Source organism: Phascolarctos cinereus, unplaced genomic scaffold, assembly GCF_003287225.1.
Source record: "Phascolarctos cinereus isolate Bilbo 61053 unplaced genomic scaffold, phaCin_HiC Scaffold_4;HRSCAF=312, whole genome shotgun sequence".
Taxonomy (NCBI): Eukaryota; Metazoa; Chordata; class Mammalia; order Diprotodontia; family Phascolarctidae; genus Phascolarctos; species Phascolarctos cinereus.
The window spans coordinates 669,582,967-669,605,455 of record NW_027555847.1 but is presented as its reverse complement, the minus strand read 5'-3'; the positions used below and the strand labels follow the sequence as shown (position 1 = coordinate 669,605,455).

The 22,489-nt window shown below is 41.7% G+C and overlaps 1 protein-coding gene and 1 long non-coding RNA gene across 3 annotated transcripts in view; both read right to left on the bottom strand.

Moving 5' to 3' along the window:
* The window catches only part of LOC110196136 (ultra-long-chain fatty acid omega-hydroxylase-like), a 53,949-nt gene extending 51,868 nt beyond the window's left edge, over positions 1–2,081 (bottom strand). The window contains 1 exon segment of the mRNA XM_020969271.2: positions 1,993–2,081. The gene's annotated coding sequence lies outside the window, so the exon portion shown is untranslated.
* Positions 2,082–2,926: 845 nt separating this feature from the next.
* The window catches only part of LOC110196138 (uncharacterized), a 61,881-nt gene continuing 42,318 nt past the window's right edge, over positions 2,927–22,489 (bottom strand). The window contains exons 2-3 of one of the 2 annotated variants that reach the window (XR_013486425.1): positions 9,103–9,279; positions 2,927–5,972 (exon numbers count right to left, since the gene is read on the bottom strand). This is a non-coding gene — a long non-coding RNA (uncharacterized LOC110196138). The other variant, XR_002321137.2, reaches the window with a different exon arrangement.

Genomic DNA, 22,489 nt, shown 5'->3' with positions numbered 1-22,489 from the left:
AACTGGTGGCTATTAAAGCCAGCTTTTAATAGTTAATGTCTAGGCTGAACCCCAAGAGACTTGGAAAAATCTCACTCTCTGAAACTGATCAACTGACCAGCCTAAGCCCCAGCTACATGAATGTCACAGAAGGTCACCTCTTCTGCACAGAAAAGGAGACTGTATGCTCCTCAGTCTGAATAACCCTTCCCTCACCCCTCTCCCCCATTAGTGAGCATCTCATCCACTCACACATTCGACACTCAAGCATCATCATTGGAGCAGCCACCAGGCAGCCACCCCAAACATAAGCCACCGGCAGCTGGCTTGGCCTGGGACACCCCCATTGCCCAGGGGCCTGCAGTAGAGATGCAGTTGATTCTGGGGGGATATTTGAGCCCTGTGAGATCTCTCTGATTACAAGTGATACCTGGGTTCATTGAGATCTCTCAGATTACATGTCATGGCAAGACAGGGAGAGTTTTCTCTTTCCTTATTTCTCCTCCTTTGTCTTTTTGCTCTCTCTTCCTCCCACTGTCCCTTTCCCTCCCATCACCAAAGGATTTTAGAGAAGCACCCTTCTGAGGGATAATCTCTAGTGGACTGGAGATGAGAGGTTGGGTGGATACTGGTCCCTTAAAGTTAGGTCAAGAAGGGAAAGAGACCTAAGGAATAGAGGGTGTGTGGGTGTGTGTGTGTGTGTGTGTGTGTCTGTGTGTCTGTGTCTGTGTCTGTGTCTGTGTGTCTGTGTGTGTGTGTGTGTGTGTGTGTGTGTGTGTATCTGTGCGCTGGAGGATGGGGGACATTTGAAGGGAAGCCTTGGACCTCTCCCTCCACACATACGGCCACCTCCTTCTTTAGACTTAACCCTCATCTCTACCCTCCAGCCCTGCCACCTAGTTTCTGAGAGTTCCCCCTACTCACCCCTCTTTCTTCAGCAATGCACCAAACTCCTGATTGCACCCCTTCTGCCACAGGAGAACTGACAGACTGGGTTTTTTAAGATGTCAGAAGGTGCCCTAGGAAGCTGTCTGCTCCACCCAGCAGTGACTTAGGCACTGAGCATTGGGACTGCAAACCCCAGGCTATAACCCCTTCCACTCACCATGCTGTGTCACCAACCTACACAGCCACCCCCAAGTCTGCTCACCAAGGGCACACCTTCCCCTGAAGGACACACCTACAATCCTACTCACTGGGATCAACCACCACTCCAGCTTCCTTGGCCAGGATTACAAATGGGCACCATCCCAACCTGATCCTGCTCCCAACAAAGAAAAAAACCTTTTCTGGGTCACATTCTTCTGCTTTGTGATATCAGGAGAAGTATATTGGAAGAGTGGAAAGTACCTCGGATTTAGAGTTTTGGAAGACTGGGGTCCAAATTCCAGTTCAGATATTTACTGTAAAATGAGGGTAGTAAAAATGTCTATGCTATTTACATCTAACAGTTGTGAGGAAAGTGCTTTATAAACTGTAAGGTATTATAAAAAGAGACCTATTATTATTATTATTATTATTATTATATCTGTGCTTCTCCCAACCCAGCCCTGACCCCACCCCATTAGGCATCTTGCCCCACCCCTCATCACCTGAACACCAACCTTCCGATCTCAGAGATCACAGCCTCACACCCTAAGCTGCCATCCCCACTCCTCTTACCACATTCTCCCTAAACTCCACCAACCACTGTTTTCACTGCATACGCCCTAACAAGAAATCTTCTCTCACACTCACTCATTGACTTCTCTAAAGAGAACTCTCAGGTGTTAACAGTGCTTCTTGCCTATAACACACTGAGGCCAGCAAGAATGCTTACAGGGGCCGGGATCCCCCCTCCACCAGAGGGTAGGAGTTAAGACCCTTTGTAACTATGCTCAGGTTGTCAATCAGCAATCCTCCACCCATCCTCATCCCCATCCCCATCCCTATCTCCACCTTCATCCCCATCCCCACCTCCAACCCCATCTTATTGGGCCCATAGGTGAGGATGGAGGAAGGCAGGAAGCCTACCTTGGCTGGTCTCCCACACCCAGTCCTGTCCGGAACTCCACAGCCTTATTGAAACTCACACCCCAGCTTTCCCACCCTCTCCTCCAGATGTAATTCCAAGCATGCGCAGCTGCACCAGTGTCCCCAGGGCATCGTCTCCCGTGAAAGGCTCTGGGACGCTCCTGCCCCCTGGTGACTTCCCAACATCACAGCTTCCTGGCTGTTGTCTTTGACCACAATGGCTGATCAGGTGTGCAGACCTGCACACTTCAACATTGCCTCCCCATTGGGCAGAGACCAGTAACAAATCTTCCTAACTGTGGGACAACATGATTCATTAATGAGTAAGTGACCTCAGACCTTACTCTAAACAACACACAGATCAATGGTGCCAGCTGGATAGACAAATCATGAGCCCAGATCAGCTTAAAGAGGCCAGGTCACATGAACTCATCCAAAAGAGAAAATTGTTGGCAAGGGTGACTGGCATGGAGTCCAAGAGAGAGTGGGATATGAACTCTCTACTGGAGCAGCAAAGTTGAATGGACCTATATGGGCCGTACCAGGAAGGGTCCTTTGAATCTTCTTCGAATTCCAAGGATGTGGTGATTCATTGCCAATGAATTAGCTGGCTGCTTCTAATATGTGGTGGTCCAGTGGTAAAAGAAAAAGGCTTGGCATTTTAGAATGAGTTATATATAACTAGCTATTTACATGATGCCTCCCCCATTAGAATGTTTTGAATAAATAAGTCATTTTGACTATTATAAATACCCAAATTAACTACAAAGAACGTATGAAGGAAGATGCTATCTGAATCCAGAAAAAGAGCTGATAAATAGAAGTATATATAGAATGATTTTATACACACACACACACACACACACACACACACACATTTGTGTCTAAAGGTAGCCATCTCTGGAGGGGGTGGATAGGGAAGAAAAAAACAAAATTTACATGATAACTTTATTATATACAGAAGAGGAATGGAAAGTTACATATAACAGATATGCAGTTTCGTGTGTAATCATCTTGTTCTTTTATTATACTATGTTATGGAAATGCTTGTTTCATTCCATAAATTAAAAATAAAACAAATTAACATCTTTTTAAAAGAATGTTAAAAATGTTTAAAAATGAATGTTTAAAAGCTTCCTGAGGGCAAGAACTACATCTTTGCCTTTCTTTGTGTCCCCCAGTGCTTAGCACAGGGCCTGGCTCATAATAACCAAGCCAGCATCTCCTAGGCAAACTTGTGCTGAGGAGGGGGCTGCCTCCAGTTTTTATCTTCTTTTCTCTGGTACATGACTTTGAGAGATTGCTTGAGGTAGCTGGGATCTTTCTCTTCCCAGGCATTTAAGCATCAGGGTAGGGGCTACTGGGAAAGTTGTGGTGGCCACAGAAGCAGACAGGCCTACAGAGAAAGAAAGAGGGAACAGCAGAAAGAAGGATCCCTGGGACTGACTGTATGCAATGGAAATGAGAAATTATTTGTCTGATACCATGACTGAAACTCTTGATGGGAGGGGGGGTGGATGTATTTGATACAGAAGCAAATTTTGTTTCAGCCTCTCATTTTGATTTTGTTTCTTATAAGCAAGACATGGCGAGGTTTTGTTTTCTTATCCTTTGTCACTCTCTTTGATTTTATTGGATGATTTAATCTATTCACATTGAAAATTGTGAGAGTGAAGTTTATGGTTTTCTCCATTTGAGAATCTAATTCTTTAAAATTGGAATTTTTTTGTTCTCCTGTCTCTTTTAGGTCAGTACATTGCCCCTTTGATTAATTTTGCTTAATCTGCTTTGATGCAACCCTATTCCACAAACTCCTTTGACCCAATTTTCATCCTCAATTGTCAATCCTTTCCCAAGTTTTGGAGCTTTATCTTTTTCTTTTTCCTTTTATGTAATTATTCTTCCCTCTTTTTCCTTTCTTTTCCCACTCTTAGTTAAATGGTTAGTTCAAAATCATTCTCCTCTCTTCTCCAACTTTTTGTTTGCTAGGTTTTTTTTTCTTTTTCTGTGCCTTTTCTAAGGAGGACTCCTTTGTTTTTTTCATTAATTCACTTCCCCTTCTGCCTGTTCTGAAGTTTTATTTTTTGATTCATGTTCTATATCTTTTCTTATTCCTTTTTTGGCCTCTTTATGCCTCAAATGGAGGTAAAGCTTCTAAAGTACCAAGTTTGGTTTCCTTCTCTTAATCAATTTTAGTTTTATTGACTTTGTAGATCTACAAAGAAACTGCTTGCAACTGATCCTATGATACTTGGCTATTAGCCTTGCAACTGAATGTTCTAGCATGGATAAGTTAGTAGATTCTGTTCTAATTATTCTATGGCTCTTTACTGCTTGGCAATTCCTTTTTCTATGTAGGAATAAAACTCCCTGTTCCATGGACCTGATTTACATGGGTGCTCTGGGTAACATTTTTATTTTCTTCTATTTTGGGTACTATAAAAATATGATAAAATATCCTGTTATTGGTAGTGTTATGGACAACTAAGCAGAAGTTAGAAACCCTGGAGGGAGGTGGGGAGAGGCCCAGGGGGTGGGTATTCTGAACCAATCTGGGTCTTCAACAAGGAAGTCAATGTCCCTGCACAAGGCAGATATCAGATAGCATGCTGGGTGGATCCTGAGTCTATCTCCCATGTGTAACACGAAGGTGTCTTTATGTGGTGTGAAGGGAGGCAGAATAGCTATCTCTGGTGACTCTTCTATTGTCTCCCTACATGGGCTTCTCAAAATGAGTCACACCTGACTTCACAGGTTGCTAGAGTCAGAGCTAGATTAGGATTTGAGAGATTATTTAGTTCAGCCCCTTTGTTTTGCAGGCAAGACAAGGGCAAGGCAGAGAAGAGAAGGGATTTGCCCAACATCACTGAAGTGCAGTTAGTTATTCCTTCCACATTTCACCTTTCCCCATTGTGGGTTTCCAATATATCGTGGGCCAGCAAGATGACACAGAAAAGTTTAGAAATGCATAAAACATGTGTGTAATACTATATAATATCAACATATTTTATGTTTTAATACTATAGTAATTCAGACTTCTTCTCTGGTATGAAGGGAGAGCCAAAAATTTTTATTTGAATTTTCTAAATCTTGGGGTGCGGCACCTTTGCCCCAAGATATGGAACGGATAATTGTAATTAAATAGAAAGGGCAGAATTTGAACCCAAGTCCTCTGACTCCAAATCCAGCATTCTTTCCATTGCATCACACTATCTCTCTTACAGAAAAGTACTATGTCGTAGGTAAAAGGGATCTTGTGACTGATTCAAGGCCAAGGCCAGGATTAAGTGTCCCTAGAGGAGGGGCCTCATGATTGTCCATTTGTTCACTCTTCCCTCTTGCAACTCCTCTGCCCTATCTTGCCCTGGATTCACTAGAAACAAGCCAGGAATGGCCTCTTCCTTTGCCCCAGGTCACCATGATGCCCCAGGGCTGCCAGGTATGTATGTCTTCAGAGGTAGTGAGCACAGCTTTATTTCTGACCCCAACACTATCAGGGACCAGAGAGCCCTGGGAGGCAGAGCAGGGGGAAGAGAGACTCAGAAAGGAAAGAGCACCCCAAATATCAGGCTCTTGGATTTTAGAAGTAGAGAACTGGCAGTAAAAAAACGGAGGGTCTAGCAGGGATGGGGAACCTGCAGCCTTGAGGCGACTTGTGGCCCTCTAAGTCTTCAAGTGTGGCCCTTTGACTGAATCCAAACTTCACAGAACAAATCTCCTTAATAAAAGGATTTGTTCTGTAAAACTTGGACTTAGTCAAAAGGCCATACCCAAGGACCTAGAAGGCCACAATTCTTGTTCTTCCAAATTACACCTTTGATATTCCTTCAGGATAGTGCTTACCTGGCTTCAAAAGTCCTCCAAATGGAAAGGGTGCTCAGACAGATAGTCAAGAGAGTGAGAGTCGATTCTTGACTCTTACACCCACCAAACTGGTGATTCTCAACAACAAAGTCCCCCTTCAACTTCAGCTTCTCCATCTGTAAAAGGGGGGTAATGCATAATCCCACAATTGGCCTGGGGAATATCCCTTGTAAACCTTGAAGTCCTTATAAAGATATGTCATGAGGACTTTTTTGTAGGCATGGATATTCCTCCAAGAGAATGATTCCTTCCACCTCTACCTCTAAGCCCCCCCAACCCACCAGAGGTAACAAGGCCCCTTCCAATTTGGAGATTCTACAGTTCTATGGATGATTCATTATCATAGGTTTATAGATGGAAGAGATGTCAAAGGTCATCAAGTCCACTCCCTCATTTTACAGATCAGGGGACAGGTCCAGAAATTAAGTCACTTGCCTAAAGTCACAGAATGGTGTCAACCCAAGTCTTAGATTCATCATTCTTTTTATTTTTCTTTGTTGTTATACGTTATTGTTGTTATTGCTAGCCTGGTACAGTGGACAGATCTTTGGATTTGGACTGAGGAGATATGAGGGTAAATTCCTATTCACTCTGATACTTACTATCTTTGTGGCCTTGAAACATCATTTCACCTTTCTGAGTCAGTCTCCTTATATTAGTTAAGCTTTATACACCTCTGTGTCTTCTGTAAAATGGGAACACTGGCCCTTGCAACACCTCCCTTACAGCATTGGTAAGAGGTAAGCCCATAAACCTTAAAGGGATATGGAGAAATGTGAGTCATCCTCATCCCCAGGACCATAATAATCCTAATTCTGACTCCTTCAAAACCATCAATTCATTCTTTCATTCAATAAACATTTATTAAAGGACTACTATATGCCAGGCACAGTGCTAATCAATGAGAACACAAATAAAGGCAAAAGACACTCCTTGCCCTCAAGGAGTTTACAATCTAATGCGTGGAGACAGCACAAAACCAAATATATACAAAGCAAACTATGTACGGGGATAAATAGGACATAATGAACAGAAGGAAGGCCCTGGAATCAAGGGACTGGGGAAGGCTTCCTCAAGGATATGGGGGTTCTGCCTGGAGCTGAGAGATGGAGTGTCTTGTTCTTGGACCAGCCAGGAGGATACTTCTGTCACCACATACTCAAGATTCATAGACTTAAAGGGACTCATCTAGTCCTGCTTCTCATTTTACATATAAGGGAGCTGTTGCCCAAGGTCCCACAACTCTTAAGTGTCAAATGGGACTTGAACTCAAGGTCCTTTGACTTCAAATCCAGCCATCACTTTTTTTCCCCACCATGCTTGGCTTTTCTTCTCCTTCCTTCCTCTTTCACTTTCAAGGACAAAGGCCAACTTTTGCTTTCCTCCTTAAATCTCACTTATCTTTCTCTTCAGGCCTGAGGGAGGTGAGGGAGGTTTCCAGGGTCTCCGTGCTGAAGGCTGGGAATGGGGAAGATAGAATCAAGGTCAAGGACAGGGGCAGGGATAGAGCCACTGGCTCCTTTGATTAAGAGTCAGAATAGATCTTTAAAATCATCTAGTAAAGTTTAACCTTCTTGTTTTACAAATGAGGAAACTGAGGCCCAGAGAAGGAAAGGAATTTGGCAGAAGCAACACAACACAGCACCATCAGTGGTAGAGCATAGGATTCTAAGCCAAATTCTCAGACTCAAAAGCTTGTGCTTTCTCCACTGAAGTATATTGCTCCTCCCACACCACACTCGCTCTCAAGCCCTGAGAGCCCAGAGCTGCCTGATATCCACGTAGCCTGCTCAGGTTAGGGCTGGCTCTACAATGGGGATGCAGAGAAGCTGTTCTCCAGTCTTGCCCCATAGCTATGTGACTCATTGGGACAGCTAGGTGGTACAGTAGATACAGGGCCAGGCCTGCACTCAGGAAGATCTAAATTCAAATCTGGCCTTACTATACAGGACACTTTACTAGCTGTGTGACTCTAGGCAAGTCATTGAACTCTGTTTGCCTCAGTTTCCTCATCTGTAAAATGAGCCATAGAAGGAAATGGCAAAATACTCCAGACTCTTTGTCAAGAAAACCCTAAACGGGGCCACAAAGAGTCAGGCGCAAAAACTAAACAACACGTGATTCAAAGCACTCCCCCAATTGCCTTAGTTGTTCCATTTATAAAATGAGAATAATGATCCCTGGGTTTTCTGAGTGTTTAGGAGTAATGAGGGAACCCTTGATTGATCTGGGTTTCTCAAAATGAGAGTGACACCTGACCACAGGCTCTTAGATTTAGAAGAGGATTGGGATTTTTAGAAATCAACCCCTTAGCTTTACAGGTGAGAAAATGGCAGAGAGGAGATGGGATTTGCCCAAGTTCATAGAAATAGTAAAGTGAGGTAAGATTTAAACCAAGTTTCTCTGCCTCTGAATCCAGCACTCTTTTCACTGTACCGGGCTAAGAAGCTCCACCTATCTACTTGATGAGATTACTCAGCATGGCTCATTGTTAGACTGGAATTCCTCCCTGTATGAGGGAAATGCTCCTCTAATCATCCCCAGTTACTGGAGCTGTCTCCTGGTGATCGATTGACTGGGGTGGGGAGGACAGATTCTAGTTGGAGGAACAAGACCCTTTGTGACCTTTAAAGAGATACTCTCTTTTTTCTTTTGGACTCTGCCAAATGCTTTCGTGTCTCTCTCTCTCTCTCTCTCTTCTCTCTCTCTCTCTCTCTCTCTCTCTTCTCTCTCTCTCTCTTTTTTAGGCAATTGGGGTTAAGTGACTTGCCCAGGGTCACACAGCTAGTAAGTGTCAAGTGTTTGGTCTGAGGCCGGATTTGAACTCAGGTCTTCCCGACTTCAGGGCCGGTGCTCTCTCCACTGCGCCACCTAGCTGCCCCCCTTCGTCTCTTTCAACAAAGTAGAAGAGGAGATCTCTTTCACCAAGCTCCATTTTTACCAGGAAGAGCCGTATCAGCTTGCAGCATAACCACATGGCCCTGGAGAACACTTTCTGTCACTTATTTCCTTTTCTCACAGAAGACAACACAAGCAATCTTTGGCAGCTTCCATGTTCTCATATGAATTGAAAGTTCTTAAGTTCAGAATTAGGATATCAACCCTCCAGAGGAATGAGATTTCTGTAGTAACACACTTCTCTGAGGAGAACACCAGCAGCACCACCTATACCCTTTACCCAAAAGCCGTGATCCTGGATCCTGGATCCTGGATCGGCGGGAGATCTGGAACCTTTATGTTATTTACCTTGAGCTGCTTGGCCAATTCGGATCTTCGGTAAATTCAAAATGTCTGTTCAGCAGTTCCGTACAGGGTCTTTACCTTCTGCAGACAGTATACTGAATAGAATGGGCTGACAGCGTAGTTTATGTTTTCTACACTTCTACCTGCATGCCGGTGGGTCCTTTGCATCTTGGATAGTTTCTGTGGAGAAGAACATAAATAGCATTTTGAGTACCTTTTCTGGAAAGGGCCCCACATTCTGGGAAGACTGAAGACAGGAACCATACCTAAGCTTTGTTTTAGAATAGGAATTCTTAACCTTTTGTTTCCCTATCCCTGGAATACTGTACCTCTTCCTCCCCCTCCTCTTGATTTCACTAGTTTCTTTCAAGTCCTAAATAAAATCCCATCTTCTACAAGAAGTCTTTCCTGATCCTCTTAATGCTAGTGTCTTCCCCACTCCCACCCCCATTGATTATCTCCAACTTATCCATATATAGCTTGTTTTATACCGAGCTGTTTGTCTGTTATTTCCCCACTTTAGACTCCTTAAAAGCAGGAGCTGTCTTTGCCCTTTCTTTGTATTCCCCGTGCTTAGCACCGTGCCTGCCACAAAGTAGACACCTAGTAAATTCTTAGTAAGAACCAATAAGCATTTATTGGTAGTCTGGTGAAGCCTAGGAATCTTATATCACAAATAATGTTTTTAAAAACACAAAAGATTACCAAGAAAACAAAGTAAAATGAAATACATTCTACAAAATAATTTTTAATACAAGTTTACAGACCCCTAAGGTTAAGAACCCTTGTAAGAGATTCCCCAGGATTGATTTACTCCTGAGCAGGGACAAAGACAGAGAAAGAGAACCTGATCTTCCAGGGGGATGGACCAGGATCTGTCTGAGCCCAGAGCCTGCGCTCTCAGCCACAGGCAACATAAGAAAAAAATACTTTGTAAACCTTAAACCCTAAGAGAAATGGGAGCTGCCACTATTATTCTTGCTACGTATAAAGAATTAACATGGTGTATAGTGAATGGAAGACTGGCCCTGGAATCTGCAGGAACTGAGTTCCAGGACTGCCTCTGACCCATACTAGCTATGTGAGTGACCATATGCAAGTCACTTTTACCCCTCAGGGTCCACAAAAGTCTCAAAGAATAGAAATAGAAGACAGTTGCTAATTTGCATGGGGGCAGGGAGTTTCCACACTGACGACCTGATAGACAAAAGGAAAAAAAAAAAGAATGATTATTGGCAAGTATGGAACACTGCTTTATTTCTAATACTGATGTCTGATGAAAGGGAAGAAATTTCCTTTTGTATCCTCCTGGAAGTAAAGAACAGTCCCCCAAATGAATATTAACCTGTTTCCACAATCTATTTAGCAGATTTTAAAGTTGAGAGAGTATCTCCAGAAATTTAAGTTAAATAGAACAGCTTAAAGACATCTTTGTTCTTTGTTGCTACTGCGACCCTGACCTCTGGCAAGACCCAGATGATAATATGTCACAGACTGGGCCCAAGGCCGTGGGATGAGCCATAGTCTTCTTACGGGCTTCCTTTTCTTCCTCTTTTAGCCCATCTCTACACCCCCAACTCATTGGAATGATCAAAACTGCTGAATCATAAATCTAAGAATGGAAGCCACAGACACCCCTACTCTCCTCAACATTCATTGCCCTGAAATCCCTGAGAATCAGGAGAACTGAGGAAACATCATTTTGTTTGCTTGTTGTCTCCCCAGTTAGATTGTGAGTTCCTTGAGGTCAGAGGCTCTTGCTTCTTTTTGTAACCCCAACACTCAACATAGTGCCTGACATACAGTAGGTCTTTAATAAATGTTTATTGGCTAAGTATCACCTGCCCGTGTCAATTTAATTCAATTTAACAAGCACTTATTGAAAGCCTACTTTGCGCTAGGTGCTAGGGCTACCAAGATAAAACAAGCCATCTCTTCAGGACTTTGCTTTCTAATGGAGGATTCAGCCACTGCTGTTCAGTCAGTCATTTTCAACTCTTCGTGACCCCCTTTGAGATTTTCTAGGCAGAACTACCAGAGTGTTTTGCCATTTCCTTCTCCAGTTCATTTTACAGATGAAGAAATAGAGGCAAACAAGGTTAAGTGACTTGCCCAGGGTTGCACAGATAGTAAGAGTCTGAGGTTGGATTTGAACTCAGGAAGGTGAGTCTTCCTGATTCCAGGCCCAGTGCTCTATCTACTGGAGCAGCTAGCTGCCGTTCTAATGGAAGACAGGGCATAGCTAAGTGACACAGTGCATAGAAACCTGGACTTGGAGTCAGAAGATGAGGAGGGTTTTTTTGTTTTGTTTTGTTTTCTGCCAAAAGCATGGTTTATTGAAGATTTGACATATTAGCCAGACTCTTAAGGAATCTGAGCATCTGTGGGCTATAGATTGTGAAAATCTGAGCCATGGCTTATTATAAGAATCCAAGCAGTGGCTAGATTATAAGAATCTGGCATCTTTTTTTTTAATCTGAGCATCTTTTTTTGCATATTTTATTAATTTTTTGATTTATCAACAATCACTCCAATATGCTTTTGAGTTTAAAACTTTTCTCCCCCTTCCTCCCCATCTCCCTCCCCAAAATGGTGCACAATCTGATATAGGCCATAATCCACATTCCTACCAAACACATTTTCACATTAGTGAAGTTGTAAGTAAAAATTAAACCAACAGGAGGAACCATCAGAAAGAGGAAACAAAACTCAACAGAAGAGAAAAAAAAGATAGCAATTCAACTTTCACAGTTATGATTACTATCTGTGTCTTTTTCTCCATCCTTTTCCCCGTTTATGCTTTCTTTCTCCTCTCTCCTTCCCCGTCACCAGTGCTTTGCTTTTGACACTACCTCCTCAGTCTCTCCTCCCTTCTATTTCCCCTCCCCCCCTTCCCCTTCACCCCCACTGCTTCTTCCCTCCCTTCCATCCCCCCTTTCATTTCTTTCCCCCCTTCCCTCCCACTGCCCACAGGGCAAGCTAGACTCCATACCCAACCAACTACATTATTCCCTTCTTGAGCCAAATCCCATGAGAGCAAGATTCAAACAATGCTCACTCCCCTCCCTTCTTTCCCTCTGCTGTAATAGGACTTTCTGTCTTTTCCTGTAATGTAATTTACCCTGTGCCTCCTCCTTTCTCAGTACATTTTCTAAGATCAGACTAATCCACTTACTTGGATCCATTTAACCCACTTGATTAGATTTTTTATCATTACATCAAAGTCAACTAATATCCACCCTTATGTATACTCCTTTAACATGGTGTAATAACAATACAGTTCTCAAGAGTTGCAAGTGTCATCTTCCTTGTAGGGATGTAAACAGTCCGCCCTTATTAACAACATTTGTATCTTTCTGTCCCATTTACCTTTTTATGTCTTTCTTGAATCTTGACTTGAAGATCAAATTTTGTTGAGCTCTGGTCTTTTTATGAGGAAGGTTTGGAAGTCCCCTATTTCATTGAATATCCATCTTCTCCCTTGAAAAATCATGCTCATTTTTGCAGGGTAGTTGATCCTTGGCTGCAATCCAAGCTCCTTTGCCTTACGGAATATCATGTTCCACGCCCTGCATCTTTTAATGTAGAAGCTGCAAGGTCCTTGTAATCCTGACTGTGGTTCCATGATATTTAAATTGTTTCTTTCTGGCTGCTTGCAGCACCTTCTCTTTCATCTGGTAATTTTGGAATTTTGCTATTATATTCCTTGGCATTGTCAATTTGGGATCTCTTTCAAGTGGAAGATGAGGAGTTTGAAATATGCCTCAGACACTTAATAGCTGTACCATCTTGAGCAAGTGTCTTAACTGATGTTGGCCTCAGTTTCCTCATTTGTAAAAATGGGGCTAATAATAACAGTTCCTTCACTAGGTTGTTGTGAGAATCAAATGATATTATATATTATACATATGTCTATATCACTTCGCAAACCTTGAAGTGTCATATACTATACGACACTTTTTTATATGGAGATTTTATAAGGAGAAAAAGGGAGGCTACTTTTTGTCAAAGTAAAAACTGGATCCATATGTTGTACTTCACAAGAACAGGGTCGCTATAGGCTGCAGGAACCTCACAGTCTAAGAAAGAACATCTCTCCCATGAAGAAGGCTAGATGAACCTATTACCACACTGTGGCAAGTTACTGTCCATGGTCCAGTCATTTGTGACTCCAAATATCCTTCAGTAAACTTGGTTCTAGTTACCTAAGTTGTCTTTCATTTCTCTGGCTTACCACAAAACCACCCATTTAGAAATCACTGCTGTGAACCCCTAAGCTAAATACAAAGAAAATGAAATCGTTTTCACTTCTTTATCCCTTAAAGGTAATACAAAGACCTTTAATTTAATTGATGGAATTGCAGGTTGGCTAGCCAATAGCTAGCTGACAAGTAAGCCATACCCCTTGGGCCAATAGGAAAAAGCAAGCTAGATAGCTCTGCAGACAGTAGACAGTCAATCATCTCTAGCACTCTAGAAGAGAGTTAGCTAGCTACTTCCTGTTTTGTCTACTTAAGATTTTAGCTTGAAAAGGCCAAGGTCCCCCACTGCATCCTGGGCCATCTCTGATTGTCTTGATCTATATCTGGCCACTTGGACCCAGATGACTCTGGAGGTGAAAGTGAGGCTGGTGGCTTTAAACTGCCCTCCCTCACTTAAATCTGGTTCGTTTGCATGTCATGGAACCACCTCTCCGATGTCATGGTCCTCTTCAAGGACGAAGGACAAACAACAACAAACTAGCTACAGGGAGAGAGATTCTCTCTTGAGAGGGAATGCTTCTTCCACTTGAACTTTTCCTTTATCCCTCTTCCAGATCACAGCAGGGGAAAGGACTCCTCTCTCCACCTTCTTCTACCCCATTGACAATGGCAACCTACCTAGTAGGAAATGCTGCTCTCAGCACAGAGCAAGCCCAGAGGGTCCTGTGGAGAAGCCACTCCGGCTGCCAAGGAGAACAACCTAAGGAGTCCAGTGGAATGGTCTGCCCAGTAGGACACTACAAGAAGAGAAAGACATGGGGGCTCTCCATGGTTGGAGGTGTGAGTTGCCTTGGCTGTGTGCCCTCGCTACACATATGTCTCTCTCCTAGAAGATTCCACGCATGCACCTATTCTTCCCACTGATGCTATGTGTAATTGTGGAAGATTGTTCCCTAGGCTTATGGGGGTAGTGTTTTGTAACTAGTATTGTTTACCTCAGTTTCCACATCTGTAAAATGAGCTGGAGAAGGAAATGGCAAATCATTCCAGTATCTTTGCCAAGAAAACCCAAATGGATTCACGAAGAGTCACACACAACTGAAATGACTGAACAACAACAATATTCATGCTATACCATTTAAAAATTTTTTAATTGTCTTTATTGATATATTTTGGTTTTATATCCTCTTCGCTTCTAAATATATCTTTCCCCAGAAATCCATTCATTGTAACAAAGTTTTTTTTTTTAATAATCTTTTTTTTTTCCTTCTAAGCAATGGGGTTAAATGACTTGCCCAGGGTCACACAGCTAGTAAGTGTTATGTGTCTGAGGCAGATTTGAACTCAGGTCCTCCTGACTCCAGGGCTGGTGCTCTATCCACTGAGCCACCTAGCTGCCCCTGTAACAAAGACTTTTAAGGGGTGGGGGGGGTAGGGGAAAGAGAAGCATTTCAGCAAAACAAACCAAGACATCAATTGTGTCTGGTAATATATGAAATAGTCCTGTGGTCTCAGCCCTCCTGGAAAGATGTGAAGGCGAATTTTCTTTCTTTTTCTTCACATCTTTCTTCCATCCTTGCTTCTCTTCTTCCCACCTCCTTCTTTCCTATCTTTTCTTCTTCTCTTTCTCTAATTTCTATTTTTACCAACACGTATTATCTCTCCCTCCAACTACCCCTACTGAACAATTAAAAAAAAAAACCTCATAACAAATATTCATGGTCCAGCAAAAGAAATCCACAATAGCCACATCCAAAAATGTATTCCTCATTCTGTATCTTAAGGCCATTACTTCTCTGGCTGGAAGTGGTTAGCAAGTTGTCTCTTCAGTCCTCTGGACTCATGGCTCATCATTGCGAAGATCAGAGTTCTGAAGTCTTTCCAAGTTTTATTTTATAATGTTGTCATTATAGAAATTGTTCCCCTTATTTGGATTAGTTCACTCCGCATCAGTTCAAAGATGCCTTCCAGGGTTCCTTTGAATCTGTCCACTTCATCATTTCTTATGGCACAATAACATTCCATTACAATTATGGCATACTCTATAATTTGTACAATACTATAATTTTAATGTTCAGTACTATAATTTCCTCAATAAGAAGGTACCCTTTAATTCTAGTTTTTTGACTACTATGAAAAGACTTGCTATAAATATTTTTATACATTTTACAAGTCCTTTTCCTCTGATCTCTTTGGGTATAAGCCTAGTAGTGGTTCAGCTGAGTCAAAGTATACATAATTTATTAGCACTTGGGAAATAGTTCCAAACTGCTTTCCAGAATGGCTGAATCAATTCACAGCTACACCAATAATGCACCAGCCTGCCTGTTTTCCCACAGCCCCTTAAAAATATGTCATTTTCTTCTTTTGTTATCAAGGACTGAGAAGTCATTTTTCACATACCTAATAGATGACAGAACTAGGACCTAAATCTAGGTTTCCTTTCCTTCCTCTGAATTCCTACATTGTATTATAGCTATTAGGGTAAATATCTCGCTAAGCTCCAAACTCTATAGGGACAAATAGTGTGATTACTTCCTTATTTTATCCTCAACAGTGTCCAGTATATAGTAAGTTTCTGCTCTTTTATCTCTATCTGCTGACATACAGGGCTTTAAAGTTTGCAAAACATTTTACATATACTATCTCATTTTATCCTCACAATAACCCCTTGAGGAAAATACTATATTATTCCCATTTACAGTTGATGAAACAAGACTCCGAGAGGTTAGAGGACTTACTGATGAGTCTGATGTAATGGATGGAACACTTCAGGGCACACCCTAACTCTCACATCAGTCTCCCTCAGACAAGCCACTCAAGCTTTAAGGTACTCTATAAGTCTACAGCCACACCTGCAAAGAACACACAAAGGCAGGTCGTATAAATAGAGAGGTCCGTCACACTGCTAATGGTTTCTGGTGATGACATTGTGATGCTTCCTATAGGTCTCATGGAACATGTTGTCTGTGCCAAGGGTGTAGTCTTGGCAAGGGTGGGCACATGTAATATGACCTTTTCCAGGCATTACAAGGTACAAGAAGAAGACAAGAAAAAGAAACTGAGGGAAGGATCACAGGCAAACAAGAAACATAAGTGTCCATTTTTGTACTCGATATGATGGTTCAATTAGAGAAGCCTAGAGCGTCAACTAAAAATTAATTGAAGTGACTAATAATTTCAATAAAGTTGCAGGATATAAAATAAATTCATATAAATTTCTGCATGTTACCAACAAAATCCAACAATAAAAGACAGAAAGAGAAAATGCATTTACAGAAAATTTAAAATACTTGGGAGTCTACCTGCCAAGACACACACAGAAACTATATTAACATAATGATAAAGCACTCTGCATACAAATAAAGTCTTAACTGTTTAGCACTGGCTATCTAGGCACCCCTAGTTTAAGGTTAAGACCACTGGTCTGGTGACCTTTACCTACCCCTGTTCTTTTCTCTTTTAATTTATTTAGTATTCTTGTCCAGTTACATATAAAAACAATTTTTAACATTTGTTTTTAAAACTTTGAGTTCCAAATTTTCTCTCTTCCTCCCTCCCCACCCCCCATTGAGAAGGCAAGCAATTCGATATACCTACTACCCCTGTTCTTTACCTGACCTTATCGTTTCATTGCTCTGGGGGACTACATTTCCCAGTACAACAATCCCACCTGCCCCCTACCCCAGATCCCAGAGGAACAATTCTATTAGGGGCTCTACTTTAAGAGATTCTCAAAAGCAAGGGAGAAAGAAGTGTAAAAAAAATTCCAGATTAATCAGATATGCAATAGGCATATTCCTACACAGGAGAAGAAACTGTTAAACAATAAAGAATCATAGAGTGATTACAATCAGTTGAGAGGCTGTGCACAAGACTCTGCAACATCTGTAATCACTCATTAGCCAATCTACATTTCACCTTCACTGAGTACAGCAGAATCAGGGGCTCTTTTCTTTCTGGTGTTTTCCTCACTGTCACAACCGCTCTGAAATCAGATACTCAATTGCTGTGTGGCCAGGAGAGAGGAAGATATCAACTGCCTTTTGAGATCTCATAATGCCCACCCTACCTGATACTAAGACACAGACAGGAGGTGGCCCATCCCAGACACAGGCTTGCCTAGAAAGGCATGCACGTGCTCCCACCTCAAGGTCAGCAGAAAGGAAAGACCTAAGGGGCAGAGGTTGCCCCTTTACATCCATGGAATTCTGACTCAGTAGCAAATTAAATCAGTTCTAATGGTGAACAGAAAAGACCCTTCCATTATATATCCCAAAGAGGGGTACTACACTTGAAAGAGAAAGAGTGGGTTCTCTCATCTGTTTTAGCTTCAAGGTCAGAGGTTTATACTACAGTTTTTTTAGGAAGGTATTAGACTAGGAAAAAAACTCTCACTTACTCTCTCTCTAAGGAAAGTCTGTAAGTCCTTCAAAGCCTTGGCTGTGATGGGCTTTTCCTCCCCCCAAATAAGAGTCCTCATGATGAGGGACAGGCTGTATGAAAGCTGAACAGCCACAACTGTGGTAAGGTTAAGTCACACCTATAGGTTTTAAGTCCTTTTTTTTAATCCTTAAGTTCCTGATTATAAGGGCAGTGTTTTTGTCCAAAGCTGTATCTGATTCAAGTTTGGAAAGAAAGTCCTGGTAACTCCCTGCTTAATGTCTGATTGCCAAACTGGAACCATTTAATGTCATTTTAGAGACTATCCTTCTCATACCTCTGAGTGCTATCTGGGTCTGACCCCATTCCCTCCAAGATTCTGTTGACTTCTCCTTGGAAGAAGAAAGTCAGAGGCATCAGAGCCCCTAGGTAAATCTACTCAGTGGCATCTCCACCTTCCTGTTAATACTTTACTATAAATTTCTGCCCTTATTATATGTACATGTGGCTAGCCTCAAACATTTTCAGGCATTGAACTGGACTCTAAACTAGTTTCAGAGGTAGGATTTGAGCCTGGTTCTCCTTATTCCAAAAAAAAGCACTCTATTCCTAATCTCTCTACCAAATTCCAGTCTCACATGGTCATTTCAACATCTCCAGCTGGATATTCTATGGACGTCTTGGACACATATTCAAAATAAACTCATTGTATTTCCTCCAAAATGCATTCCAAACTTTCCTGTTTCTTTTGATGACACTGCCATCTTCCCAGTAACCCAGGTTTGCACTCTGGGAGTCACCCTCGCCTCCTCATTCTTCCTGCACTCCCTCATCTAACCAGTTTCCAAGTCTTACTAATTCTACTAATACAACACCTCTGGTATCCAGCAATCAGTCCACAAGCCTTCAACCCTTCACTCACATACCTCCTACCCTAGTTCGGGCTTTTACCACCTCTCATCTGAATTTTTGTAATGACTACCTAATTGATCCTCTTGCCTCCTACTTCTTTTCTCCACTCTACACTCCACATACCTGCCAAATTGATATTCATAAAATCTGACTGTCACCTCCTACTCACAAAAAATCTTCAATGGCTCCCTATTGCCTCTAGATTTAAGTACAAAATCCTCATCATGACATTTAAAGCCCTCACCTTTACTTTTCCAGTCTTCTTTTGTGTTACTCCCCTTAGCATTCAGTCCATTCAACCTGCTGACTGCTCCCTCAACACAACATTCCTCCAAACTCAGGATCTTTGCATAAACATTACTACCCCATCCTATGTGTAGAACACATTCCCTCCTTACTTTCACCTCCTAAATTCCTAATTTCCTTCAAAACTTAGCTCTAGCATCACCTCCATCAAAAGGCCTTATCTCTTTCTATTGAGGGTACAACCAATATTCCAGTCATACAAGTTTGAAACCTATGAGTCACCCTTAGCTCTTCACTCCCAGTATTCCCCATATCCAATCAATTACCAATTTTTATTGATTCTACCTCTGCAACATCTCTCAAAGTGTTCCCTTCTCACCACCCACACCACAAGCAGCCAAAATGCAGGTCCAGATCACCTCCAGCATAGACTATTACCACTAATCTTCCAATCAGTCTCCCTGCCTCAAATCTCTTCCACCTCCAATGTGTCCTCCACCCAACTGCTATATGGATATTGCTGAAGGACGTGTGTGACCATCTCACTCCCCGGCTTAAAAAAGCTTCCATGGCTCCCTGTCGCCTCTAGGATCAAGTACAAACTCCTCTGTTTGGCACTTGCCAGCAAGTGCCAGCTACATGCCAGGCACTGCGCGAAACCGGTCACTGTCTTGTTCTGGTCCCTTTTCCAGTCTGGCTGCACATTACTTCCTGTTGCATATTCTACACTCCAGCCAAACTGACCTGTTTTCTAGCTGCAGCATTTCATATATAGTACCATGTCCATTTGAAAGACTCTCCCTAATGCCTTCCCCTTCACCTCACAGGATCATACATTTAGAGCAGGAAGGGGCCATAGAGGCCCTCATTTTTACAGATGAGGAAACTGAGACACCTCCACCTAGCTCACTTCAGAGCTACCTACTACAAGAGGCTTTGCCTAATTCCCCAAATTGTTAGCGTGCCTCATAATTCTCTTGCATTTTTTTCTGTGTATTGAATCAGATAGTATTTGTATAAAGCACATATCACAGTGCCTCACACACAGGAGGCACTATATAATATTTATTCAGCTAGGAGGCATAATAGATAGAGTGCTAAGCCTGAAGTCAGGAAGATCTGAATTCAAATCCAGCCTCAGAGATTTTCTAACTCTGTGAAGCTGGGTAAGTCACTTAACTTCTATTTGCCTCAGTTTCCTCATCTACAAAATGAGGAGAATAATAGTATCTACCTCAAAGAGTTCTAATGATGATTGGATGAGATAACATTTGTAAAGCACTTAACACTTCGGACACATAGTTAAGCACTATATAAATGTTAAGTATGATTATTATTCCCTTCTCTTTTCCCTTCACTATTTTGTATTTACTAATCTGTGAACTGCTATTTACAGGTAACATTGATTTTTCTAGATTTTCTGTAGATTTGTTGTTTTACAGCAGAACATCCAACATAGATCATAACTGCCAAATGTTTAGCTATGTAAGATAGCATATATCGTGCTGAGGTACAAATGGGAGACCTGATTTTGATAATAATAACAGCTAGCATTTATAAAATGCCTACTATGTGCCAGGCACTGTACTAAGTACTTTACAAATATTATTGCAATTGATTCTCACAACAACCCTGAAAGGTAGGTGCTGTTATTATCTCTATTTTATAGTTGAGGAAACTGAGGCAGACAGAGGCTAAGTGACTTGCCAGGGTCACACGGCTCGTAAGTGTCTGAGACTTGAATTCAGGTCTTCCTGACTTCAGGCCCAGTGCTCTATTCATTGTACCACAGGGCACTTAAACACAAATGTATAGTCCTACAAAATAGCGTTTAAATTAGATATTCTGAGTTAATCTTTCTTAGACACACAAGAACTATTATTTTCTCAAAGTCAATAGACTCAACCTACCAAACAATCAATTTTATTGTATTAATAATGGATCACAATAAATGAGTCCTTTTTTCTGGCTCTATACAAAAATGATGCAGATACCACTGTGCTGATTGCATGAAGCCCAGGACTTTGTAGAGCCTCCTGAAAGAAATCTGTAATCATTCAAAAGAGCTTGGCTTTTCCATCCACATAGGAAAGACCAAGTGGATCAAAAATGTCTATTGCCCAAATTTCAATATGCATTTGGGTGGACACCAGATACATAGATAGACAGACAGACAGACAGATAGATAGATCTATAGCTATAATAATACGTAGACATAGACATAGGACAGACAGTAAAGATGGACAATGAGTAAGGTCCAGTGTTGAAAAGGTAGAGGTAGAGAAAGGGAAAGGGAAAGAAGACGATTGCCTGCAGGAAATCGCAAAGCTCTTTTACTGGACTCCAAGCTTCCCACAAAGACAAAGGTTCCACTTTCCAGTGCTAACATTTTACTGCTGTTGTTTTATGGTGACTGGTACCAAAGATGAGCATTACACAAAAGCCAATGGAGAGGCCCATGGTGGGTGTGAGCAGACTTCACTATAGAACCAAAGAGGAACTCTGAATAAGTACTAGAGTAAAGGAAATTATCAAGGATTTGTATGACAGGAAGAAAAGATGAATTGGGTACATGGCAAAGACAGGGGATGATGAGTACAGAGCTAGAGTGCTCTACTGTTACCTTTGCAATGTTGAGAGGAAATGAAGGCCTCCAGCAAAATGTGTGGCTATTATGCGGCCAACCTTTAGATAAGAATTGCATAGGATGGGCAAGCATGGGGTGGATTTCAATTTCCATCAGGGAAGGGAACTCCTGAATTGGTGACATCAGACATCCAACTGAGCTTTTTTTTTTTAAAGCACATGTTTCCTGCAATAAAATCTAAGCTCTGAGAGGGCAAGAATTATTTTATTGCTGTCTTGCACATAGTAGACTCTTAAATGCTTGTTCAATTTAACTTTGCACGGCCCTGCCTCACTTAAATCCAATTCACTTGTAAGTCAAGGTATCACCCTCCTGATGTCATTGGTCCTCTTCAATAGTGAAGTACGAACAACAAGTTTCTCACAAATGGATACTAATAGACACAGAGAGAAATAGCAAGAGAACATTCGAACCTATCCCAATTCCTCAGCATAATAACTGAAAACATATATTCAAGGAGAACCAAAGCAGTTCAGGTATTTCCTAGTATTATCCTCTTCTATTCCTCAAATTCAGGGGCTCTTAATCTGGGATCTCTGAACTTTTTAAAAAAAATTATATTTCAGTATAATTGATTTCCTTTGTAAACTTATGTATTTTATTTTATTTGGGAGTGGGGGTGGGGAGGCAGTTAGGGTGAAGTGACTTGCCCAGGGTCATACTAGTCAGTGTCGGAGGCTGGATTTGAATTCAGGTCCTCCTGATTCCAAGGCTGGTGCTCTACTGTGCCACTTTGTTGCCCCTAGTATTTTATTTTCTATATTTAAAAATATTATTTTGAGAAGGGACCTAAAGAATTCACCAGACTGACTGCCAAAAAGGTCCATTACACACGCAAAAAAATTGAGAACCCTGCTCTAATTCCTTTCTTTTTATAAGGAAAAATCCTTTCTGACAAAGTCTCCAACACCCACACTGCTCTGCCCTGTACCCACCTCAGAAAGGAATTCCTTCAATATTTATTCCAAACAATCAATAGAAGAGATCACAACCTCTCCAC